This window comes from Podarcis pityusensis (assembly GCF_964106645.2).
Source record: "Podarcis pityusensis genome assembly, chromosome: W".
Classification (NCBI taxonomy): Eukaryota; Metazoa; Chordata; class Lepidosauria; order Squamata; family Lacertidae; genus Podarcis; species Podarcis pityusensis.
This window is the reverse complement of record NC_138045.1, coordinates 16,439,163-16,466,426: the sequence shown is the minus strand read 5'-3', so window position 1 is coordinate 16,466,426 and position 27,264 is coordinate 16,439,163.

Here is a 27,264-nt window from a genome sequence, read left to right as displayed (position 1 = left end):
TCCACACAGTTAGTCATTATTAGAGTTATTAAAACCTTATTGTATTAACAAATGCAATTTTTTTAGTCTCCCTTGCTTTCCTGGTGACCTTCAGCTTAAAGACAAACTGCTCTGGAGTGAGAAAAATCCATCACACTCAAAAAGCCCAGCTGGAGGGACCTGGAAGTGTGCGGGGAAGAGCAGTTTTGTAGTGGGTTTGTTGCACAGGAGCACCAAGTTCACTAACTGGCTGATTCAGATTGAATGCCATTCAAAAAGAGTGCAATGGTGTGTGTTTCAGCCAGCCATCCGGCTGCTGCAACTATTCCCTGGGTGCCACCACACTGTCCTGTCTGTGTGTTTGGAAGGGAATGGGAGCTATGCTCCCCCCGGAGACACTCCACTCCTTCTTCCTTAGCTGTGCTGCTCAACAGTTGAGGCAACCTTCACAGTTCTGGGATGCCGATGCCAAAGACCTGTAAGTGTGCTGTCAATATATTTACAGTGCAGGGGTTCCTCCGGAGGAGACGACCACTTGTTTGTTTTGCGTTCATGTCTTGCTTACCCAAAACTTACAGCAGTGGTTAGACTCTACTAAGGGAATGGTCAGAGTGCTTTAATCCATTCTCATTGGAAAAGCTGAAGTTCTGGGCTGGACCTGAATCCCTTCCACAAAATACTGACAGTCTGGAAATACCCTGAAATATACTCAGAGTCGCAAAGTGATTTCATGCTCTTTATTCAGCTCATAGTAGTGAGGAGGAATGAATGAAAGTCCCCTCAAAGTATCTGCTTTATATACATTATTTACACAATGGGCTGCACATGATTGGCTAATTCCGGAATTCTACTGTAAGCCAATCAGGTTGTGGATTCACTTCTATCTGGAGCATGATTGGGTGGTTCCTGCCAACCAACCATACTGCTGCATTATTCTAGGACCAATCAGACTGCTGCATTCTGAATCCTATTGTTCTAGGACCAATCAGACTGCTGCAGTTTGGATCCTATTCAACTCAGTACATAACACCCCTCCCCTCTAAGTTCCACTCCTTCCCGGGAGGTCGCATTCATAGTCCTCAAGGTACGCCAGCGGCCTACGTGTGCGTTGCGGCCTGGGGTGTTCCCTGGTCCGGGGTTCAGGTTCTGGCTCGTGTTCCAAGGATGCTGGCTGTGATGGGCCTGTTTGGTCTGGCGCAACCGGCTCGCTCAGTCGTGGTTCTGGTTCCGGTGTCCTTTCAGCCTCACGGGTCCTCTCTGTATTTACTGATTCTGCCTCTCCTGCTGGCCCCTCCTGCTCTATGGGCCTCACTGCCCCACTGTTCCCTTGGGACTCCTCTGACCTGTCCTCCTCCTGGTTTTCTCCCGGGAATCGTCGCCGTATCTGGTCGCAGTGGCGGCGCCAGCATTGCCCCCCATCCGTTAGCACCTCGTACGACACGGGGCCAGTGACCCTGGTGACTGTGGCGGGTACCCATGCTGGGCCTGCCCCAAAATTCTTTGCGTACACTGGGTCCTGGGCCTCGAAGGTCCGGGGGTTCCTGCCTTCCCCCACCACTACCTCATCCTGAGCTCTATCGGGGTGAAGGCGGTCCAATCTGATTGCAAGGCGCCGACCCATTAGTAGTTAAGCGGGGCTCCGGCCAGTCGTTGAGCTGGGGGTGCTGTGCTGTGCTAGAAGGAATGTGGCAAGGCGGTACTCCCAGTCCCCTTGCGTCATGCGGCGAAGGGTGTCCTTGGTGGTCCGCACCATGCATTCTGCTTGGCCATTGGTGGCAGGGTGGAACGGCGCCGAACGGATGTGGCGGATGGCGTTCTGCGCTGTGAAGGTTTGGAATTCTCCTGACGTAAATGCAGTCCCGTTGTCTGAGACGAGAGTGTCAGGGAGCCCGTGGGTTGCAAACAGCCTGCGTAGTACCCGGATGGCTGGGGACGTGGAAGTGGACGGTACCAGTGCGACTTCCAGCCATTTGGTGTAGGAGTCCACCACTATGAAGAATGTTTTCCCCTGAAAGGGGCCAGCGAAGTCCACATGCAGGCATGACCATGGTGCTCGGGCAGACTCCCAGGACTGGACTGGGGCCCTTGAGGGATCTGGGCGGGATTATTGGCAGGCCTGGCAGTGTTTGACCCAGGCCTCTATCTCTACGTCGATCCCCGGCCACCACACATAACTCTTGGCAAGGGCCTTCATTCTTACTACCCCTGGGTGTGTCTCGTGTAGGGCTGTGAGGACCCTTTTGCGGAGGGGCTGGGGAACAACGACCCTGCTTCCCCATAACAGGCACCCCTTGTGGGCCGACAGTTCATGTTTGCGGGTTGTGTAGCCGGCGAATTCTGGCCCGGGGCTGCTGCTGGGCCATCCCCTCCACACCCAGTCCAGGACCCGGGAGATGACCCTATCTTTCTTGGAATGGTGTGCAACTTCTTGTGCCTGAATGGGGCGGTCGGGAAGCAGCTCCAGGCTCATAACCTCTTGTGCAGGTGCTGGGTCGGGGCATGTTTCCGGTAGTGGTAGCCTGCTGAGGGCATCCGCATGGCCCATCGCCTTCCCAGGGCGGTGAATCAGTGCGTACTGGTAGCTGGCAAGGAAAATTGACCACCTGAGGACTTGAGGAGACAGCATTTGGGGGGTCTGCTTTTCGGGGGCAAACAAGCCAAGCAACGGCTTGTGGTCAGTCACCACAGTGAAGGGTCGCCCGTACAAGAAATCATGGAATTTTTTTACTCCCTTCACGATTGTCAGACACTCCTTGTCGATTTGCGAGTAGTTCCGTTCGGTTGCGTTGAGTGTCTGGGAAAAGTATGCCATCGGTACCTCTCTTCCATCCGGGAGTTGGTGTCCCAGGACAGCGCCAATGCCATAGGGCGAGGCGTCGCATGCTAGCACCGCCGGCAGCCTCTCATCGAAGTGTGCCAAGACCGAGTTTGAGACAAGCAAGTCCTTGACTGCTTGGAATGTGACCTCCTGGTGCTGGCCCCACACCCAAGGGGCCCGCTTGTCCAGGAGTCTATGTAGGGGCTCCGCTACCGCCGCCTTGTGGGGAAGGAAGGAATGCTAAAAGTTCAATAGTCCCAAGAAGGCCTGAAGTTCAGTCTTGCTCTTGGGCGCTGGGGCATCACAAATGGCCAGTACCTTGTCCCCAGTCGGGTGGAACCCTTCTGCGTCCACCATAAATCCCAGAAAGTCCACCTGAGGCACTCCTAGTAGACATTTTTCCCGCTTCACCTTGAGGCCCGCCGTCTGGAAACGGTGCAGAACGGTGCGGAGGCGGTCCTCAAACTCCTCTGGTGTGGGCCCGGCAATCAACACATCATCGAAGAAGGGGGTGACGCCAGGAATCCCTTTAAGGGGAGAGTCCATTAGATTCTGGAATATGCCTGGTGCCACACTGACACCAAATTGCAGCCGCTTTACCCTGAACGCTCCTCTGTGTGTCACAATCGTCTGTGCCTCTGCTGTGGCCTCATCTACTGGCAGCTGTTGATATGCTTGGGCCAAGTCCAGCTTGCCAAAAATTTTCGACCCAGCCAGGGTGGCAAGGACATGGCTGACCACTGGCACTGGATATGCAAGGGCCCGTGAGGGCCTTGTTTATGGTACATTTGTAGTCTGCGCAGATGCGGACCGAACCATTAGGCTTGACGGGTGTGACGATTGGGGTTTCCCAGGGGGCATTAGGCACCGGCTCCAGCACTCCTTGCTCCACGAGCCGGTCTAATTCCTCGTCTATACGGGGTTTCAGGGCAAACGGGACCCGGTGGGCCTTGAGCCTGACTGGTCGTACTGCAGGGTCAAGCTGTAGAGCAATGGGGGGGGGCGTATACTGTCCCAATTTCCCATTGAAAACCCCTGGAAATTCCTTGCATATGGCGTCCACGTCCACTTGTAAGCTAGTGTGGTTCACCCCGGTGACGGCTAGCCCCAGTGGTCCAAACCATGTCAATCCCAGCAAGCTAATGCAGGGGCCCTTGACCACAAGCAAGTCCAGTTGCCGCGTCCGCCCTCAGTATTGCACCCTGAAGGTCCCCACCCCCATTGTGGGGACCTTACGTTTCTGGAAGTCCCGGAGGGTGAATGGTGCCGGCCTGAGTTTGGGACCCCCAGTAGGACACAGTTTCCTTAAGGTCCTTGCCGAGATTATGGATAGAGTTGAACCCGTGTCAAGCTCCATGCGGCATGGGGCCCCCTCTATCTGTACCTCTACATAAATTTTCTCTACGTTGGGGTGGGGCAACTGGTATACCTGGAAGTCCGTGAGCTCCGTCGAGTTGCCTTGGTGCATTGGGCCCCGGGACCTGGGGCTCTTCTCTTAGATTGGTCATCTGATGCCTGGCGTCGGGTGGGCCGAGCCCGGCACACCCGGGCGATGTGTCCCGATTTTCTGCACTGCCTGCACTCTGCATTGCAGAAACAGCAGGTCCTCCTCTCGTGACTCTCCCCGCAGCTTGCGCAGTTCCCTCCTTCTCGTCGAGGCAGCTGTGGTCTGTGCGCTGCTTGAGTGCGCTGCTGTACTCGGTGCACCTCCTCCCTGTCGGATCCTGAGTCGTCGGTGAGGTCTTCGTGGTGGACCCTCGGTTGGGATGGCAGGCTCGACCGTGCCTCTTGCGTCGACCTCTCGGCAGCTTCCGTTGCCAGGGCCTCCTCCAGAGCAGCCTGGAACGTTAGGTCCTTCTTAGCCTAGAGGTGTCATTGCAGCTTCTCATCCTTCAGGCCACCGACGAGGCGGTCACGAAGCATGTTCTCCAGCTCTGAGAAGTTGCACAACCAGGCGGCTTGGTGGAGAGAGGTCACAAACCCAGTTATGGTTTCCCCAGGGGCTTGCCGCTTTGCGTAGAAGGCATTTTGACGAGCCACCACTGAGGGCTGCTGCGAAAAGTGCCCCTTCAGCTGTTCCATTATTGTTTTGTATGGAACAGTAGCGACGTCTTCAGGCGCAAGGAGAGCCCGGGCGATTTCAAATGTCTCCTCTCCGCAGACACTGAAGAATATCACCCTCTTCTTGGCGTCTTCTTCGTCTGTGACCCCTTTGGCTTCTAGGAGGAAGGTGAAACAGGAGGCGTACGCTTCCCAGTCTCCAGATGCTGGGTTGAACGGTGAGAAGCTGCTGTTGGTTGCCATTCTGAGTTCCTTGTGTCCCGGAGCTGAAGCCTGGTTACACGGTGCGAGGCAGCAGTGCGGCAGGTGGCGGTGCTGCGGTGCGGTGTGTGGCAGTCAGCTCAGCGGGATCCCACCTTCGTCGCCAGTGAAATATACTCAGAGTCGCAAACTGATTTCATGCTCTTTATTCAGCTCATAGTAGTGAGGAGGAATGAATGAAAGTCCCCTCAAAGTATCTGCTTTATATACATTATTTACACAATGGGCTGCACATGATTGGCTAATTCCGGAATTCTACTGTAAGTCAATCAGGTTGTATAATGGTATGGGGTTGCTCGTGCGTAAGTTGCCGCCTCTCCTGGCTATGTTGCCTTGTTAAACCTTTCTGTCTGGACAGCCCTTCAATTCGTGGCTGCCTCAGTCGCTAGCAGAATCCGTCAGTGGGCGTTTCTTAAACCTTTTCCAACATAAAAGTTGTTTGACACCCAGTCTCCTCCTACTTTCTCTGCGCAGAAGTCTCCTGCGCAGGGAGGGCGTGGGTAGCGGAGGACCAGTGCTCTCCCCGCTGGTGTCCGGTGAAGAGTCTGGGAGCCCTCTCTCCGATTCCCCCATCTGCCCCTCCTTATTCCTGGTGTTGCACTGAATTGCTTCCCCATCTGCTGAGCTGCCTCTCTCCCTGCTGGGCCCTTCTCCAGCATCATTAGAGAGCCTCCCCTCCACCTCTAGCTCAGATGTCAGTTCCCTGACAGGTTGTGGATTCACTTCTATCTGGAGCATGATTGGGTGGTTCCTGCCAACCAATCATACTGCTGCATTGTTCTAGGACCAATCAGACTGCTGCATTCTGAATCCTATTGTTCTAGGACCAATCAGACTGCTGCATTTTGGATCCTATTGTTCTAGGACCAATCAGACTGCTGCAGTTTGGATCCTATTCAACTCAGTACATAACACACCCTGGGTGCAAACATGTTTTAGTGGGGAAAGGATCTTTGCCTCTTCCTCCTTCCTAACCTGCAGTAGTGCCCTGGCAAATCACAAAGTGCAGGCTCCCTTCATGGTACTCACAGCCACACCGCTTTTAAGAATATACAGATTTAGGACTTCCGGGTCAGCGCCATTGGTTAATGGCGGAGTTCCTCCGACCGGAGGAACGGGCTCCGTGGAAACTGGGTCTTCCCGCCGCGGCGAAGGTGGGGACCCGCTAGAAATCCCAGGCGGATGAAGCCTGGGAACGTGGGGTTCGGCAGGGCACCAGAAGCGCCCCCCTACTCGCGGGGAATCCCATCTAGGGGCTCCGGAGCGAAGTGGGGTGAGAAGCGCGGTGCTACGAACTGACTGCTACTTTCACAGAGTGAAGCCGCACAGCCATTACCAGAGAGCGCTGACTTTTTCCTGTGGACAATTGGACTTAAAACAAGTACCCGTGAGTAGAAACGGAAAATTGGATCAAGAAATTGTTTAATTTGGTATCGAAGCGGGAAGGTGCAAACAGGAAGTCCGCCTTCCGCTTTTTTGTATATAGACTAAAGCAAAAATTTTGCAAGCTAAAGCCGGGAAGCTGTCAAAAAAGACTAAATTTCCTTCATTCAGAATTACTGAAACCCCCCTTGGAAGCAGGAGAAAAGGGGGGGGGGGACTCTGTTTAACCCTAGCAGGAGAGGGAGTGAAGAAGGATAAGTTTCCACCGTCTCTAACCTGGGAACGGGGTGTCAGAGACAGAAACTGTTGGAGAGGTTCATTGACTGTGAACGTAATACTTTGACAGATAGCTAATGAAGAGAAACAAGTTGATTCTAATGTTGCCTTTTGCATTCTAAAGAAACAAAATATCTGAAAAACATCTGAAATATCTGAAAAATGAAAGTAACTTTCCTTTGTCTTCAAAAAAAAAATGGATACAAATAGTTTGTCTCCTCTAGAGGGAGCTTGCTAAGTTGTTGCTGTAGTATATTTGAGACCCAACCTCTGTGAGATTAAGACCGTGGGAATAGTCTTTTCTGACCTTGAACAAAGATGAGCTGGGAGGAAGACTGGGTGCTTGCTTTATGTAAGACAAATGCTTTGCTGGAACAGATGCATGAGAAGATGGACTTGATGAATGAGAAAATGGATTTGACTGTTGTGGTTAATAACTGTGGACAAATAGGGAACATTGATATAGAAATCATTCAGGAACCAACCTATGAATCTGTACTGACTGGGCAAGTGCAGATGACAATGGAGGAGGATGCGGCTGCACCTCAAATAGTACAAATGGAGAGACCCGAGGCCCTACAGGAGCATAAGCCGCTGTTATTGAAGATTGAAGTTGGAGTGGGCCAAGGGGAGTCTGGAGATGAGGAGGTTCCTAGCTTTGGAGAGATCTTGAAATTTGATTTTAAATACATTTTGGATTATATCGAGGACTGTGGGGAGTGGGACTGTGGGGAATGGGCGAGCTGGATGAAGGGTGATGGAGACAATTTTGGGTTGGAATCCCCCAGAGACCTGCTCCTCAATGAGAAAGGAAAGAAATTAAGAAAGAGACCAACAAAAGATAAGGAAAAGGGCAAGTATAAACAAGAAGAAGAAGAACTGCAGAAGGGACATGGAAGAGACTTAAGGGCCTTGGACATAAGCCTTCCAGGTTGATGAACTAGATGGAATGGACAGTAAGGACTGACACGACCCGAGACCAGGAAGAAGAGACGCTGGATGATGATGGAAAGAGAATTTATAATGGAAATTTTTTATTTTAGAATCAGCTTAATGAATATTAGGGAAAATGTGGGATTGAAACTATACGACTCTAGCAGAAATGTTATTAGGAGCTATGTATATTTGAAAACTAAGATTTAAGTCTTAAGGTACTTAGGGGTAAGATAAGGTTAAATAAATTAAGATAATTTGAATAACAGAATATGGGGAAAGATGGAAAGGATTTGTTGAGTTAATTATTAGGTTAAATTGTTAAGATAAATTTTATAACAAAAATTGAGAAAGATGGAAATAATTTGCTGAAATAATTATTTAACTAGAATACGAAAAGGGAGGTGTGAGGAGGTCAATGAAACATGCAAATGGAAATTATGGATATGCAATTTGGGATTTGTGCTTTTTCTTCTTTTTTCTTCTTTTTTACTTTCTTTTGCTGTATTGTCGTATTGGTTTTTATATTTTGTGCTTTTCTCCTTTTTTATTTTTTTTGTATTGTAGTGTTGTTGTTTTTTATTTTTTATTTTTCTTGTAATCCTGAAATTATCAATAAATATTATTTTAAAAAAAAGAATATACAGATTTAATATATCAACAACAAATAAACACAATGACGCTATAATGATACAATCTGAATCATTAGGGGTGCATTGCAGCAGTCAATGCAAATCTCCATGAGTCACCTTTCAGCCAGAAGCTCTGCAGCACAGGTGGCTCTGATGATTCCCCTGTAAGGAAGGCTTACAATGTAGGAGGCTTTGGGGCTTTGCGAGAGGGGGGAAAGTGGGGACATCATAGAAGTATGCATGATGTGGGAAAGGTGCAGAGCGATGTTTTCTCCCTCATAATATCAGAACCTGGATCTCTTTAAGAAAGCGGAATGATGGCAGATTCAGGCCAGACACAGAGTGCCTAGTGACACTGAAATTTCCTCCTTCCAGAGGCACTGAGGGGGATGGCTTTCAGAAAGGATTCGTCAAATTCATGGAGGGTTAGACCATGTTGCACCTCCAGCCGCAGAGGCAGTCTACCTCTGCCTACCCGTTGTGGGTGTCCCCAGTGGGGAGAGTGGGGCTGCATTTGGAGTCTGCTTGGGGCTTCCCTTGGACATCTGCTGGGCTGCTGAGAGCTGGACTAGATGGGCCTTGGTCTGAACCTGCAGGGCTGTGACAATAAGAGCCTCGAGTATGGCTGCTTCGTGAGCAATTCAGGGAACAGTAGGGCAGAGTTGCATCTCCCTGGGAAGGGGCACGTGCTCAGCAAAGCTGTCTCTTGCTTCTGGGTCTAAGAGTTGGGGTGGGGACATGGAGGAAAGGGGTGCAGCCTTCTGTAGAGGCCGGAGTCTCTCCCCTGCATCTCTCTGCCACCTCTGAGGTGTCCGAAAAGGCAGATAGCAGAGGAAGTGAACCAATAGTCACGTTCATCTGTACTGGCTCCGTATGACCTATTCTGACAGATGCTGCCTTTCATATTCACGCCCAAGAGCCTTTCCGCTCCAGAGATCTGGGGCTGAACCCGGGATCTGCACGCCAAGGCTGAAGTAAGAAAGAGCCCTTGCCAGCTGGCCATGTTGGGCGCCTGCCTGGAGAGTGGAAGCCAGGGGTTCGAGGGACATCGTGCTGCTCCTGGCAACCCCCACCCAACCCGACGTCCTCCTCCGCCTGAATCCCGCTTCCCCCGGGACACACTTCCCATCCTGGAGCGGCTGGGGGGGGGGAGCGCTCCCCACCCCCCTTTCCATACCCCATTCTCCTCGTTCTTCTTCTTCATGCCTCGGGTGTTTTCCTGAGTGTATCTTCAGAACAATCCTCTGTGAGGGAGGCTAAGCTGGACCAAGGACTTGCCCAAGGACTGGCCCAAGGTAGCTCAGCCAGGTTGCTAAGGCATTTAAGCATTTAAGACCGCGCATCCTTTCCCCTCAGATGAGAAAGCCGGGATGAGTCATGCTAGCAGCCTGTGGCCTTGATGGGCTTTGAGGCAGCCCAGCCCCCTTCTGTGCAAGCAGGCTGCCTCCTGGGAGGATCAGCATTTTTTTTTTCAAGGGACAGAAGCGCATGACTTCCCCCTCCCACTTGCCGCCCGCCCCAGTCTTTCTCCGGCGACTCAGTTTAGTGCGCCAAGCGGCTCATCCCAGGTGGGAAGTTTTGCATAAGTTTTTTAAGCTGATGGACAAGGAATCAGAAGTCTTTTCGTCTTCTGTTTCTTTTCATTTTTATGTTTTCAAAATGCTTGATATCTGACACTGACTTCTGTATATTGTGTTTTCTTTGTTTTTCAAGCTTTCATAAAAAATAGCCTTTGAAACCAGCTGGTACAGTGGTCAGAAGACTTGCCTTCGTGTCCACAGAATGGAGAAGAAAAGTTCGCCCAACGAATCCCTGGGTGCGACCCCAGAGACCTCCGGCTCCCACCTGGCTGATCATTCTTATTGCTTGCTCAATTCGATGCCATCTGTTCCCAGAGATACCACTGGAAGAGCTGCTTCCCCTAGCCAGGAAGCGTCGGGGTCCCAGCAGCCTTCCCAGCAGGCCTCCCACATTTCCTCCTCCTTGGGCAGTGCTCCATTGCAGGTCCCCGAGCAGCTTTCCGAAGAAAGGCCCCATGGCACTGGCCAAAGTGCTTCCCTCCAATCTCTGGATGAGGTTTCTTCTTCCCAGGAAACGGGTCACCAGCATGCAGCGACGTTCTCTAGCTTGCAGTCTGGGAGTAGGAAAAGTATGATCAGCTTTGAGGGCATCTCCTTTGGGAGTGCTCTCCAGGGGACCCAGGCTGTTTCCTCTACCTCTAAGTCTCCAGAGGGGTCTGTCCCAGCTCCGAGCACAGCTGATCTGGCTAAAGGCGGCCAGGGGCAAGGCCAGGTAAGTCCAGATTGAGAGGTAGGGAAAGGGCTTTGAGGCTGTAATGCCCTCCTTGAGTCTCTCCAGCTGGTTTGGACAACTGCCCCCATCCCTGACCCCTGGCCATACCGCCTGGGCCTGGTGAGAGATGGAGCCCCAGAACACCTGGAGTGCACCAGGCTGGGGAAGGATGTCGTGAGGTGGAAGGCAAAAGAAAGGCAGACAGCCCATCCCGGGGTCGGTCCTTTTCCTCCTGCATGCCACCTTTCCCAAAGGCAGCTTCTAGCTTAATGGCTCACCTGAGCCGCCATCCTTTAAACTGGGGAAACAGCAGCGGCTCATCAGAACTCACAAGTTAGGAAGTCCTATGTTATAGTGCCCATCTTATTGTTATGTCCTGTTGATGGGGAGAATCGTGCCTTTTTCTTGTGGGTGGGCAGCCAGCCAGCAGCAAGCTGGCAGGTGGGCCCAGGGAAATGGCTTTGTTGGGGGAGCCTCAGAACTCGTCCTCTGCATGTTTGTTCCCTGTTGCCCCAAAGTGGGAACTGTCTTGCAATTCAGGCTTGTGGCACACAGGTAGAGAAGGGGAGCCGTTTGTCTCTTCAGATGCCTGGGAGAAGAGAGCAGTGGGTGGGGGCAGCCTCTGCTCCCCTTCTAGAAAGGAGGCCTTTGCCAACATGGGTGCAATTCTGCTCCATGTGGGGAAAGTGTTTATCCATCATGGACTTGGGGGGATGCTGCTGCCAGCCAATATGGGCTTTGCGCGGTTTTTTTTTACTGTAGACCTGTTTATACTGCTGCATTTCAATGTTTGCCTATTTTCTGACCTAGTTGTAAAGTGCCTTGAGATTCCCACATAAGAGGTTGCAGGTAAATACTCTAAAAATAATAACTCCCCCCCATCATGTCACAAAGTCAATTGACACAGAGCCTAAAATAATGCCAACGAGCTCTTCTACCTGGAAGTGCAACATCAGCCCTTCAACACATCAGCATGATGTTCAGTTGTAACACGGCTACGACTCATAAACCATGAATGCAGGTCTGAATAGTGCCCCTTTGGAAACCCCCACCCTCCATGCAGAAAAAGAGCATCTGCCCCTGAAATCCTTTCAGTATAAAGTGTATGAATGACAGACAGCTAAAAAACTGTCTCCTCGGCTATTTGGCTCATGTGTCTCATAGAACACTTTGTGGGAGAGCTTGCTTGCAGATAGGGATAGCGCACGGTTGGAGAGCCTTTTATTTGTAATTGCTCTGGTTGCTTAGAAGGGTAGTTGGCGGATGAAGTTAATCAAGTCAACTTTAAACGTTTAACCTGCCAGAAAAAGGGCCAGTTTAAAACAGCGGCTGTCTAGTTCACAGAGTTCCTGAACAAGCATGCATGGAAACACCGGTTTCTATAACAACTGAAATGTGCTTCATTTGCAACTAAGTAGAGCCTCTCTGCTAATGCAGAGCACAAGCCACAGCTTCAGGCAAGGCCATTTATATACCCAGAATCCAGAGCAGCCTTTTCTCCTACTCCTCTGAAGTACCACCACTGCAACACCAGCGCTTGGCCTTCTGGCACCTGCAGGCTAGGGAAAGAGCTCTTTAGCACCCTGGGGTGGAGCTCCTTCTCAGCAATAGCACTGTCTGCTCATTCCCAACTTCTTCAACCAGTGCCTCTGTGCCTTCTGTAAATGTCTGGAGTAAACGTCTAGCAGGAAGTGTCTGTCTTCTCCAGGATGTTGAAATACTGAAGAAGGCGCCCAATAGCCCTAAGACGGGGGCGGAAACAGTACTTAAGGATGATCAAGCACTGCCTATGAAGGTCCAGGAGCCTGTAGAAAAACTCCAGCCGTTGCCAGCAATACTCCAGGAGCCGCAAGCAAGAGGTATTTTTGAGAATCCTGTCTTCACAAATTCCGGGGACATGGCCCTCCAAGTGTTAAGGTGGGGAGGTGGTGTTGGGAGTTTGCAGATAAGAGTCCAAAGTTAAAAATGTAAAGGCTAATGGAATTCTGCGCTCCGAAGGCTTGCGGATAGCCGCCTGAAGCCTGGAGAGTGAGAGGGGTCAGTGCACACCGATCCCTCTTGCTCTCCAGGCTACGCTTCGCTGGAGAGGCGCTGCACAGTTTTCCCTCTCTGTGCAGCGCCCCTTCAGCGAAGCGGGAGGAGAAATGGAAGGGGCTCCGTTTCTCCTGCCACTTCGCTGAAGGGACGCTTAGCAGAGAGGGGGAGAATTTTTTCCCCCTTGTTCTCCCCCTCCTATGGTCCGGTGCGTCCTATGGTCCGGTGCATCCTATAGAGCGAAAAATACAGTAATGAGAAATTAAAAAAAACTTTTTTTAAAGAAAAAAGAAAAAAAATAAGTAATAATAATGAAAATGAGTAAATGAGTAAGAAGTGAATAGAAATGGATGAATAATGAGTAATAATGTATTAATAAAAAAGGGAGGGTTGTGAGGGTTGAGGTTAAGGGGGTGATATGATAGCCATGTTCAAATATATAAAAGCATGTCACACAGAGGAGGGAGAAAGGTTGTTTTCTGCTGCTCCAGAGAAGTGGAAACGGAGCAATGGATCCAATCTACAAGAAAGAAGATTCCACCTAAACATTAGGAAGAACTTCCTGACAGTAAGAGCTGTTTGACAGTGGAATTTGCTGCCAAGGAGTGTGGTGGAGTCTCCTTCTTTGGAGGTCTTTAAGCAGAGGCTTGACAACCATATGTCAGGAGTGCTCTGATGGTGTTTCCTGCTTGGCAGGGGGTTGGACTCGATGGCCCTTGTGGTCTCTTCCAACTCTATGATTCTATGATTCTATGTGTATAACTAAAGAAGAAGGAGGAGGGAGAGAGAGAGAGAGAGAGAGGGGGGGGGAAGGGAACAAGAAAAAGGGGCAGTTTTAATTCTCCCGTGGGACCCCCAGGGCTTGGTGTCGGGTCCCTAGATCAGGGCTGAGGCGGCCGTTCCAGGAAATGGGCTCCAATGGTTCAGGCCGCCTACCTGGGTTCATAGGGCTTTAAAATACTGATAAGAAATGGACTGAAAATAAACTAAATAAAATAAAGCATGGTTTTTGCTGTGCCCCCCTGCACTGGCAGGGGAGGGTCCACGCCGCGTTCTTCTATCCCCCAGCCGGTCCCTGGTGCGCAGTTCCTCTGCTCTTTTGCTCCAGCCACTGGTGATATTGGCTTGGGGTCGGACCTGGGCTAGGTGGGGCGTTCCCTCCGGGCTTCCCTGTCTCTCCCGATCCCCTCCTATCGTTCTCTCCCCCCCCCCCATGTTACCTGTGGGGGCACCTTACCAATACAGTCGTACCTTGGATCCCAAACGTCTTGCGACTCGAATGTTTTGACTCCCGAACGCCACAAACCCGGAAGTGAGTGTTCCGGTTTGTGAATGTTCTTTGGAGCCCAAATGTCCGACGGGGCTTCCGTGGCTTCGGATTGAGTGCAGGAAGCTCCTGCAGCCAATCGGAAGCCGCACCTTGGTTTCTGAATGTTTTTTTTCTTCCCCAACTTAAATTTTTATTAGTTTTCATCAAACATACATTCCAATACATTCATTGTATTAATACATCTCATACATAACATTAGCTCTATTGAGCTTTGGACTTCCTTCCTCCCCTTCGGTAAGTATCATATATTTTCATTATGTCACATATTTTATACATTTATCTATTTGATCATAAGATGTTGAAGTTAGTCAAATCCTGCCAGTGTCTTTACAGATTTACAGTTATCTCTTATATAATCCAAGTATTTACTCCAATATTCATAAAACTTTTGTTCATCCTGATCTTTTATTCTCCCCGATATTCTAGCCAGTTCCGCATAATTAATCATTTTGACCTGCCATTCAGTAATAGTTGGTATTACTTCTGTTTTCCAATTCTGGGCTAACATAGTCCTTGCTGCTGTTGTGGCATACGGGAATAAGTTTTTATCTTTCTTTTTAACATCTTTTCCAACTAGTCCCAGTAGAAAGGCTTCGGTTTTTTTTTTAAAAAAGTATACTTAAACATTTTTTTAAGCTCATTGTAAATTAATTCCCAGAAGCCTTTCACTTTACTGCAATTCCACCACATATGGAAAAGATCTCCTTCTACCTCTCCACATTTCCAGCACTTCTTATTTTTCATTCTGTACATCTTTGCCAGTTTTACCGGCGTGAGGTACCACCTGTATATCATTTTCCATACATTTTCCTGTAATTCCGTACAAGCCGTGAATTTTAAGTTCACATTCCATAATTCTTGCCAGGTTTCTAATTCTATATTATAACCAAAGTCTATGGCCCATTTAATCATAACCTCCTTCACCTCTTCATCTTTAGTATACCAATTTAATAATAACTCATATATTTTGGACATTGTTTTATTTTTGCTTTCTATAATATCTATGTGAAATTTTGATTTTTTATCTTCAAATCTCTTGGTTTCTGAATGTTTTGGAAGTCAAACGGACTTCTGGAATGGATTCCGTTTGACTTCCAAGGTACCACTGTATATCTTCTCGGAGCAGGGGCAATCCCATTGCCGCCTTCAGTTCTGGTAAAGCTAAGAATTGCTTGTGCAGATCTTTTTTTTTTTTTAAATGATATTTATTCCAGATTTAAAGTTACAAAAAAGAAAAAGAAAACCCATACAAAATACAAAAAAAAAACCTTTAGCCATAACAAAGCAAGAAAAAAACAAGTAAAGAAGAACAATAAGATAGAATAAAAAGGAAAACTTGACAAAAAATATAAAAATACATTGAGTTAAAGTAAAACAAAAACAGATTAAACCTTTACATAGCCTTTTCCCTTTACTTATTTCCATGACCTCCTCTCACCTCCCAGTTTTGTATTCTAGTTCAGATCGTGTTTCCAGCAAATCCTTCTAACCTTATTTTCATTTACGTATTTTAAAATTAAAATTATGTGATTAGACCTCCTCTAATTCATCAATTTCATCAACTCATTTTTGCTTAGTCCATTATATCATACCTGCCAGAACGACCTAATATTCTTTTTCCAACCTCCTTCTAGCATTCTTTTATATTGCAGTACTTTTGAAGATATATTTTGAATTTTTTCCAATCTTCTTCCATCGACCGTTCTCCCTGGTCTCGAATTGTGCCGGTCATCTCAGCCAGTTCCATGTAGTCCATCACTTTCATCTGCCATTCTTCTCGGGTGGGCCATTCTTGTGTCTTCCAGTACTTCCCGATGAGTATTCTTGCTGCTGTTGTAGCATACATAAAGAAAGTTCTATCCTCCCTTCGCACCAATTGGCCGACCATGCCCAGAAGAAAGGCCTCTGGTTTCTTCAGAAAGGTATATTTAAATACCTTTTTCAGTTCATTATATATCATTTCCCAGAAAGCCTTAATCCTTGGGCATGTCCACCAAAGGTGAAAAAATGTACCCTCCGTCTCTTTACATTTCCAACATTTACTATCTGGCAAATGATAAATTTTTGCTAGCTTGACTGGGGTTAAGTACCACCTGTAAATCATTTTCATTATATTTTCTCTTAAGGCATTACAAGCCGTAAATTTCATACCTGTGGTCCATAACTGTTCCCAGTCAGCAAACATAATGTTATGTCCAAAATCTTGTGCCCATTTAATCATAACAGATTTAACCGTTTCATCCTGTGTATTCCATTTCAACAGCAAGTTATACATTCTTGACAGATTCTTAGTTTTAGGATCTAACAATTCTGTTTCCAATTTTGATTTTTCCTCCTGGAAACCAATCTTTTTATCTAAATTATAAGCCTCCCTTATTTGATAGTAATGAAGCCAGTCTCGAACTTTAGTTTTTAATTTATCAAAACTCTGCAGCTTTAGTCTATCTCCATCTTGTTCTAAAATTTCACAATATTTTGGCCAATTTGTCTCCATATTAGTTTTTTTCAGAGCCTTAGCCTCCATTGGTGACAGCCACCTTGGTGTTTTACTTTCCAACAAATCCTTATATCTCACCCAGACATTAAACAATGCTTTCCTGACAATATGGTTCTTAAAGGCCTTATGTGCTTTAACCTTGTCATACCATAAATATGCATGCCATCCAAAGACATTGTTAAAACCTTCTAAGTCCAAAATGTCCGTGTTTTCAAGAAGCAGCCAATCTTTCAACCAGCAAAATGCGGCTGATTCATAATAAAGTTTAAGGTCTGGCAGGGCAAATCCACCTCTTTCTTTAGCATCAGTTAAAATCTTAAATTTTATTCTGGGCTTCTTGCCCTGCCAGACAAATCTCGAAATATCTCTCTGCTATTTCTTGAAACAGTCCATCTTGTCCAAAATCTGCAATGTTTGAAACAAAAACAACATCCTAGGCAATACATTCATCTTTATCGCAGCAATTCGGCCCAGCAATGATAACTTCAATTTTGACCATATTTCCAAATCCTTCTTCACTTCTATCCAACATTTTTCATAATTATCTTTAAATAAATTCACATTTTTAGCAGTCAAATGAACCCCTAGATATTTCACTTTCTTGACCAATGTTAATCCTGTCTCCTTCTGAAACCTCTCTTTCTCAATCTCTGTAAGATTTTTCTCTAACACCTTGGTTTTCACCTTATTCAATTTAAATCCTGCTACTTGACCAAATTCTTGAATTAATTGCAATACTCTTTTAGTGCTGGATTCTGGCTCCTGTAATGTCAAAACCAAATCATCAGCAAAAGCTTTCAATTTATACTGTTTAGCTCCGAGTTGTATACCCTTAATCAATTGGTCTTTCCTGATCATATTAAGCAGAACCTCCAGGACCGATATAAAAAGCAATGGGGAGATTGGGCAACCCTGTCTTGTTCCTTTCTCAATCTTAAACTCTTCTGTAACTACATTATTTACGATCAACTTAGCTTTTTGTTCCGAGTAAATTGCACCTATACCGTTTTCAAAACTTTGGCCTACCCCCATTCCCTGTAAATTTTTCTTCATAAAACTCCAAGAAATATTATCAAAGGCTTTCTCCGCATCCACAAATATTAGAACTGCTTTAGTATTAATATTAACTTGTAATTTTTCTAAGATGTTAATTATGTTCCTTGTATTATCTGACAAATGCCTCCCCGGGAGAAAGCCCGCTTGGTCTTTATGGATTTCTTTCACCAATACATTTTTAAATCTTTTAGCCATAATTTCTGCAAAAATTTTGTAATCTACATTAAGTAGGGATATGGGATGGTAGTTCTTAAGCTGTGTCTTTTCCGCTTCTGTTTTCGGTATGAGTGTAATATAAGCTTCTTTCCACGACTCGGGTGCCTTTCCTCCCCGTAGTATTTCATTGCAAACTTCTTTCAAAGGCTGCATTAACCCTTCTTTCAAGGATTTATAATACTTTGCAGTCAGACCATCTGGCCCTGGAGATTTGCCCAATTTCATATCCTGAATGGCTCCTTCCACCTCTTGGTCAGTTATTATAGAGTTTAGCATCGATTTACTTGCTTGAGAGATTTTTTGTAATCCATTTGTTCTCAAAAACCGATCAATATCTATTTCTTTCTGAGTCTCCTGCTTGTATAACTGTTTAAAATACTTCTGAAAACACTTTCTAATCTCCACAGGGTTCTGTATACTCTTTCCTTCTACCAGCAACTTCGTAATAGTATTAAGTTTTTGTCTTTTTTTCATTTGCCATGGCAGCAATTTCCCACACTTATTCGCTGATTCAAATGTCCTTTGTCTCATCTGTTTGATCTTCCATTCTATTTCCTGATTCGTCAGTTTCATATATTGTACTTGATATAACTTTATCTCTTTTAAAATCTCCTGTGAATTCGGTTTTGTCCTCAGCCTCTTTTCTCCGTCCTTTATTTTCTCCAAGATTTTTTCCCTCTTCTCATTTTGGAATCTTTTCCTGATTGCATTTTGTTGTATTAGGAACCCTCTCATAACTGCTTTACTTGCATCCCAAATCACTCTTTTCTCGGTCGTGGTGTTCATATTTATCTCGAAGTAGTCTCTCAAGTTTTTCTGGGCCTTTTTGATGATTTCCTCATTCCTAAGCAAGGAGTCATTCATCCTCCATCTAAAAGCTCCAATTGGCGTTAATATCATTTCCATCTTTACTGGGTTGTGATCAGAGCAAATTTTAGGACAAATTACCGCTTTTTTTATCTTCGGGGCCAGTCCCCTAGTTATCCAAATTTGGTCTATTCTTGTCCATGTCATTTTAGCTTCAGAGAAGAAGGTTCCTTCTCTTTCCAAGGGGTTCTTTGTTCTCCAAATATCTACAAGATCCATATTGTCAGTCATTTCAAAAAATGTCTTTGGTAGTCTGCCATCTTTCGTCACCGTTTGTCTTTGGGCTTTATCCATGTTTGTGGACACTACTCCATTCATATCTCCCATCAAAATTATATTGTAATCCAGATAGTCCAATAGGATTTCATGCAGTTTCTTGAAGAATTCTGATTTTCCCTCATTTTGCGCATAAATACCTAATGTCAAAAACTTCTGGCCATGAAGCTGAATTTCAATTGCAATAAATCTTCCTTGGTCATCTTTAAATAAAAATTTTGGTGACAGGCTTTCCTTTGCGTAGAGTACTACTCCTCTTTTTTTCACATTGTCTGATGAGATAAATTCTTCTCCTAGTCTTTTGTTGATCAAAATTTTCCGATGTAGCCTTGTCACATACGTTTCTTGTAAACAAATCAAGTCCAAATGTTCTTTTTTTAATATATGAAATACTCTCCCCCTTTTTTCCCGGGAGTTCAGTCCATTAATGTTCCAGCTTAATACTTGCAGTGTCATAATGTACTTACTCTCCTTCTCCCCCAACAGCCCCCAAGAGTTTATCTATATCTGTCGGTGGCGTTGTTTTCCCTTTTTTTTGTAGACTCTTGTCCAGTACGGCAGGCTCTTTTCCCAGTCCTTTCTGTAAATCTTCTTCGTATGTGCTCAGAAACTTATTTTTTTCCTCCACTGATCTTATCTTTATCTTTCTTCCTTTGAAACTAAAAGATAGGCCTTGAGGGAATTCCCACCTGAAGAGGATCTTACTTTTTCTCAACAGGGCCACCAAGTCTCCAAAGTCTTGTCTTAAATCCAAAAGGTGTTTCAGTATGTCTTTAAAAATTTCCACTTTTGATTGCAGAATTATCAAAGGTTTCTGATAGTGCAAACCCAAAATTTTATCCCTCTCTTCTTTAGATTGGAGGGTAATCAAACAATCCCTTATTTTAATCTTTTTTCCTCCTTTTCCCAATCTGAAGGCCCTCACAATCTTGAAATCTTCTTGTTTCAAATCCGATTTCCAAAATTCTGCAAATTCTTGTGTCAGAAAATCTGACAAGGTGCCCGTCTCCAGCTCAGGAATAGCTCTAATTCTTAGATTGGTCTGTTTCTCTCTCAGTTCAATCATAGACAGCGTCAACTTGTGATCTGCAATTTCCTTCTGTAGGCCAGGGACCTTCTCAGTTTCCAGCTGCTCTACTTTAAATTCCACAGCAGCAGTTTTTTCCTGTGTCGACTTCGACTCCTGCAATAGTTTCTGAATGGATTCTGTATTGCTGTTCACCTTTTTCCCCAAGTTATCTAATGTTTCTGTATTTAAATCAATTTTTTTATTTTCAGTATCAACTTTCTTATTTGTTTCTTCAACCTTTTTATTCGTCTCATCAACCTTTGAACTAAGTTGTAATAAAGTTTCATTAATCCTGGCCAGAGCACTGGCTAGAACTTCTTCTGCCATTCCACTGGACTTAACTTGTGTTGCTGTCGTAGGCAAACCAGCAGATGATTGCCTTCGATGCCCCCAGGCTTTCCCAGACCTCAAAACTGACGCGTCTAATTTCTCTTTGCCATCTGCCATAACAATGTAAAAACCAAGGTCACTCTCAGATATGCTGTTCCTGTTTACCAGTGGAAAATTCCCTTGTTGCAATTTCAGAAAGTCCCCCTAGGTGGACACTGTTACAACAGTCCAAAGCAGTCACTTTCCTTTTTAAAGTAACAAAAAACAAACTGTAGTCAGAAAAAAAGAAACAGTTCCAAATAAGTTGCCTTCCAGTTATTTTTCCAACAAAGCTGGCCACAATATATCCACCTTACTGTCAGCAGATCTCTTTTGACAGCTTTTGACAGCTGAGACGTCTCACTGGCAGATTATTCCCCCTTTCTTTGAACAACTTTACACAGTCCAAAAACAAACCCCTTCCTTGCCTACTTTCAGAAGGGTAGATTCAGAAAAAGTTCTCAGGTCGGAAAACAGCTCTTTTCAAGTTAGATTTCAACGTTTTAGCTCAAAGTCTCTATGCTTTACACTATCTACAAGACGGGAAGCGGACTTCCTGGATATACCTCCCGCCGCGGTGGCCAATTCAGTCTTATTTTCGTTTCCAGTTCAGTCAGTCTTTTTTCCTTTTAAGAGTTAAGTCCAATTCGCAATCTTTTAAATCCAATTCCGCCTACTCACGGGTAATCCTTTGATCCGAATGTTCCAGAATAGAAATCAGCGCTCTCTAGCAACGGCAACACGGCTTCGCTCTGCGAAAGCAGCAGTCAACTCACAGCACCGCGCCTCTCCCCCGTTCCGCTCTGAAGCCTCAAAAAAAGGCTTCCTCGCGAGTTGGGGGGGCGCTGAAGGGTGCCCGCCGAGTCTCCACGTTCGCAGGCTTCACCGCCTGTGATTTCTGAGGGTCCCCGCTCCGCCGCAGCGCTCAGGACCCGATTTTCGCGGAGCCGATTCCCTCCGAAAGCAAAGGGAATCCTCCGTTCGCTAATGGCGCTGACCGGAAGATCTGCTTCTGCAGATCTTGATGCCTTCAAGGCCGAGGCTGTCATCTGATGAGACCCAGTACTCCTATCAGAGAAGCAAATCCTCAAATACAGTCATACCTCTTGTTCTGCTCGGTTCAGGTTACGTCTTTCAGGTTGCGTCCCGCGGCGACCCGGAAGTAACGGAACGGGTTACTTCCAGGTTTCGCTGCTCGTGCATGTGCAGACGCTTAGAATGATGTCACGTGCATGGGCAGAAGCAGCAAATCGCGACCCGCACACGCGCAGACGCGGGTTGCGTTCTGCTCATGATGCGAACAGGGCTCCGGAACGGATCCCGTTCGCAACCAGAGGTACCACTGTAGTTGAAATGCCTGGCTTGTTCAATGGCTTGTCCATTTAGGAGCCATTTCTGCTTCCTGGGCTGTGCCCCCAATACTACGGCTTTTGTCTTGGAATAATTTGTATTCAACTCTTTGTTACGACACAGTCTCCCAAAGTTCTTTAGTAATCGTCTCATACCCACTTGCGTTTGTGCTAACAACACCGTATCGTTGGCATGTAGCAAAATGGATACATTCTGGGATAAAACTGAAACAGGGAAATATCTGGCCATTTGGGTTCCTTTATTACATCATTTACATAAAAGTTAAAAAGCAGAATTTTAGAAAGTATTTCAAAGTGTTTAAAATGATTTAGGAATTGTAATGGTTTTAGGGGTTGTTCGTGCGTAAATCGGCGCCACACCTGGCTGGGTTGCCTGAGTGAACCTTTCCTGTCCGGACAGCCACTCGCCCGTGGCTGTCTCAATCGCTGGCAGAATCCGTCAGTGGGCGTTTCTTGAACTTCTTCCAGCACAGAAGTTCTTTGACGCCTAGTCTCCGCCTAGCCTCCCTGCGTGGAAGCCTTCTGCGCAGGGAGGGTGTGGGCAGCGGAGGACCCGTGCTCTCCCCGCTGGTCCCCGGCGAAGAGTCATGGAGCCATCTTGCCGATTCCCCCATCTGCCCCCCTTCTCCACTGGTGCTACGCTGATTTCCTTCCCCAGAAGATGTGCTGCTTCTCTCCCTCCCGGGACGCTCTCCGGAATCCCTCTGGAGCCCTCCCTCTCCCCCTGGCTCTGATGGCAGTTCCCTGACATCCACCTCCTCCCCAGGACCCCCTCCACCGCCGGCACGATTTTCCGATATAACCTCGTCTCTTTCCTCGGCCGACGATGCGGGGAATCCCCTGAAGGAGCTGTCACCATCCTCTGAGGGTTCAAAACCAGCCTCCCACCCGCTCAGATCTCTCCCCTCAGGGTGGACCTCCCAGTCTGATTCTTCTCCCTCTGACACCTCTCCTCCCTCCTCTTCGGAGGCCGGAAAACCCACAAAGTCCCCTTCGTCGTCTGTGGTTCCAAATTCTTCCTCCCAGAATCTCGCTAGTGGTTTTGGCTTATCCGGGAACAAACTATGGAATTCTTCCACCAGATGCCCATCATTGATTGACTCAGCGGGGACCCACGTGTTTTCTGACCTGGGTTCTCCTTCCCAAGCTACCAAGTACTCCACCTGGTGACCTCGCTACCTTGAATCGAGTATTTCCGTGGCTTGGTTGTGGTGTTCCCTCTCCTCTACCTGCGGGTGGGTGGTTACTCCTCCCTCCCCCCCCGGAAATTCCCGCCCCTCCCTGTACGGTGAAAGTAGGGACCTATGGAACACCGGATGTATCCTCATGCTGTCCGGCAACTTGAGTTTGAATGCCACTGGGTTCACCTGCTGTTACCTCAAAAGGCCCCAGCCGCCTCGGCTGCAACTTCTTGCACCCTCCCTTTAGGGGTAACCCTTGGGTTGACAACCACACCCGGTCTCCCACCCTTATGGCCTCCCCCTCCTGACGGTGCTTGTCTGCCTGCCTCTTGTAAACTTCCTTGGCCCGCTCCAAGTTCATCTTGAGTTGCTGGTGCAAAGCCTCCATTTCTTCTATAAACTGCTCGGCCGCGGGTACACTCCATGCTTTCTCCCCCCTCCCCGGGAAGGCCCTGGGGTGACACCCATAATTGGCCATGAACAGGCTCATTCCCGTGGACACATGTTCAGCGTTATTGTACGCAAATTCAGCCAAGCCTAGTTTCTCTACCCAATTGTTCTGTCTCTCGCTGACGTAGCAGCGTAGGTATTGCTGGAGTATACTGTTCGCTGTTTCTGCTTGTCCGTTGGTTTCTGGGTGTCTCGCCGTCGAGAAGCTCACCTTGACCTGTAGCAAGCTCATGAGCTTCCTCCAGAACCTGGAAGTAAATTGTTTCCCGCGATCCGAGATTACCCTCGAGGGATCCCCATGCAGTCTGAAAATGTGATCCACAAACAACCTGGCTGTCTCCTCCGCCGTCACCGCGTGTGAGCAAGCTATGAAATGGCACATTTTTGTCAGTAGATCGACTACTACCATGACTGCTGTCTTCCCCCTTGACTTGGGCAAATCTGTAATAAAATCAATGGACACCACCTCCCAGGGCCTCCCCGGTGTAGGTAAGAGTTCCAGTAGCCCTGCGGGGGCAGCCCTCTCTCCCTTTGCCCTCTGGCATCGGTCGCACCCCCGTACATCTTCCCTCACCCTTGGCCACCAGAACTGCCTGGTGATGAGCAGCATGGTCTTGTACTGTCCAAAGTGCCCAGCTGTTGGGTTGTCATGGAGTTGTTTAAGTACCTTCCCCCTCAAGGTCTCCCCCGGTACATACAGTGTCCCCTTATAATACAGTAGCCCTCCCTTTTCCTCAAACTCTCCATGGTCTTCCCTTCCGTCCCGGAGTTCCCTGATTTTTGCTTGAGCGAACGCGTCGTCTCTAGTAAGCCCTGCCACTTCTCGTTTCCCAACCAACGTTCCCCCACACACCCACCGGTCCTCGGGAAACACATGTTGGATCTCTGGTGGTCCCTCTTCCTCCAGGTACTCCGGTTTCCGGGAGAGAGCATCTGCTCTTACGTTTTCCTCTCCCGGCACGTACCTGATCTCGAAGGAAAACTTGGCGAACTCCTGGGCCCATCAAATCTGTCTCTGGTTGAGCACCCGCGCGGTCCGCCAGTATTCCAAGTTCTTGTGGTCAGTACAAACCTGGATTTTGTGCCGCACCCCTATTAACAGATGTCTCCATTGCCGAAATGCCGCATAGATCGCAAGCAGTTCTCGGTCATACACTGTGTAGTTTTGCTCTGACTTGCTCAGCTTCCTTGAGAAAAAGGCACACGGCATCCAGTCCTGCTTGGCCCCGGGCTGCAAAAGGACCGCTCCCACAGCTCTGTCAGACGCGTCCGTCTCCAGTCTCATGGGCTTCTCCAGATCCACGTGCAGGAGCTGCTCTTCCAAAGCGAACGCCTTCTTCAGCTTTTCAAAGGATTGCTGGGCCCTTTCTGTCCACGCGAACTTCTTTTTGCTACTGAGACAATCTATTATGGGTGCTGTCAAGTGAGCGAAGTACTTTATGAGCTTCCTGTAGAAGTTGCTGAACCCTAAGAACCTCTGAACATCCTTCCGGGTTTTGGGGGCTTTCCATTCCAGCACTGCCTTCACCTTGCCTGGGTCCATAGCTAGGCCCTTGTCTGACAACTTGTACCCTAGAAACTCGACCTCCCTGGTGTGAAATTGGCATTTTTCCAACTTGACCCACAACTGATACTTCTGCAGTCTCTGTAGCACTTCCCTGACGTCTTTGATGTGTTGCTTCTCATTGTCCGAATAGATTAAGACGTCATCCAAAAAGGCTACGCAATTCTTGTACAGCAGAGGCCCCAACACGTGGTGCATGAATGCTTGAAAGCAGGCGGAGCCCGATTGTAATCCAAATGGCATGACTAAGTACTCAAAGGCCCCCAGGGGGGTGAACATGGTGGTCTTCCATTCATCCCCCTCCCTTATCCTTATTAAATTGTATGCCCCCTTGAGGTCCAGCTTGGTAAAAATCTTCCCCTGTCTCACCCGTGTTAAAATGTCGTCAATCCTTGGCATTGGGAAGGTCATGGGTTCTGACATCAGGTTCAACCTCCTATAATCCACGACCAATCTAGGCTGATTAGTGTCTTTTTTGTACACAAAGAACACCGGACTGCCCCCACCGCCTTGGATTCCCTTATGAACCCCCTCTTCAGGTTCTTGTCAATAAACTGCCGCAACTCCTGCATCTCCCGGTCGGACATGGCATACAGCTTACCCACCGGCAACTGAGCCCCTGGGAGTAGTTTGATTTGGCAGTCAAAGGGCCTGTGGGGGGGGGGTAGTCTATCTGCCTCCTTCTCGCTGAAGACCTCCTTCAGGTCAGCATATTGTGGTGGCACCTCCCCCTTTTGTTCCACGGCCAGCCCAGCCACCCTGGCCACCGTCATTCTTGGGTTCTCCCCTCCCAGACAGTGTCCTAAGCAGTAAGCTGACCCAAAGGTGACTGACCGCTGATGCCATGACACTACGGGATCATGCCGCGCCAACCAGCTCATTCCCAGTATTATTGGGGGTCCTGCCAGGGTGGCCACGTGAAAGGCAATGGTCTCTGTGTGCCTGGAAACCCTCATTCGCATTGGCGGGGTCTGGTGTGTCACTTCCCCTCCCAGAGGTTCCCTGCCATCGATGGTTGTCACCTGCAAGGGAAAATCTAGAGGCAACAGGTGGAGTTGGTGCTCTAGAGCGAAGTCTCTGCTGAAGAAATTACACGAGCTGCCCGAATCCAGCAGTCGCTTAATTTTGATAGGGTGCCCATTCGGGAGTTCTAGCACCACTTCGATGGCTATAGCTGCCTTGGGGGGGTCAGGCTGGGGCACTTCTATTGGTTGCTGGTCTGGCTGCTGCCCCTGCTGGTTGGCAGCCAGGCGTTGTCGTTTCCCTGCTCCTGCCCTTCCTCCCCCTTCTCGTCGAGGCCTGCAGCCCCCACCATCCCTTGCCAGGCCTTTCGTTGAGGGCAGACCTTAGCAAAATGTCCTGGTCGTTGACAGAGGAACACTTCTTAGTAGTTTTCCACCCCTTTTCCTCCCTTTTTCGACCTTCACCGGAGTTTGAAATCTCTCTCTCGCGCGCCATCAATTTCCATTGGCTCCGCCGCCTGGGAAGGCTCCCTCGGTATCTCTGGAATGCGGTAGTCATGGAAATGCTCCTCTCTCATTTCCCGCTTCTCCTGCGCCCGCGCTTCTTGGCGTACGCCTATCGCGAGCACAGCCTTTGTGAGCTCGTCCATCGACCGTGGCCGGGGTGATCGGGACAACTCGTCTTTCACTTCGGGGGACAGACCCACCTCAAACAACATTTGTATCAGTTCAGAGTCCAGATCCCACCCGAGCCGGTGGAGTAACATCGCAAAACGCGACCAGTAGCTTCTGACGGACTGGCTCCCCTGCTTGCACCCCATCAGTTCCCGCCTTGTCACGCTTTGCTCCACCTCGTTGGAGAACATCGCATCCATTCCCTGAAAGAATTTCTTAAGGTCCTTCAGGGCATCATTTTGCATCGCCATTAAGGGCCTGATCCATTCGCGCACCCCATCCTGCAGATGCCCCACAATGTAAGCCACCCTTTCCCCATCATCAGCAAAGTCATTTTTCTGCAGCTCCAAAGCGTACTGCACTTCTGTTCGGAAAGCATTGTAGTCTTGGGGCTTTCCACCAAACTTGTGTACCAGCCCCGGTACTTTCCTTGCGATGGGGGTGGTTCTGTCCTGTGCATCCTGAGCCCGTCTTTCTTCCAGCCGCGCCGTCAGGATAGCCACATGCGTCTCCAAGTCTCGGTTCCTCTCTACCAGACTCAGCACCGCAGCTGGCTGCTCCGTCTCTCCGGCTGTCCCTGTTTGGCTCATCGTGCTGCCTTTCAGGGGCTGCGCACAAGCAACGTCAGTGACTGGCGGATTGCTGTAATGGTTCTAGGAGTTGCTCGTGCGTAAATCGGCGCCACACCTGGCTGGGTTGCCTGAGTGAACCTT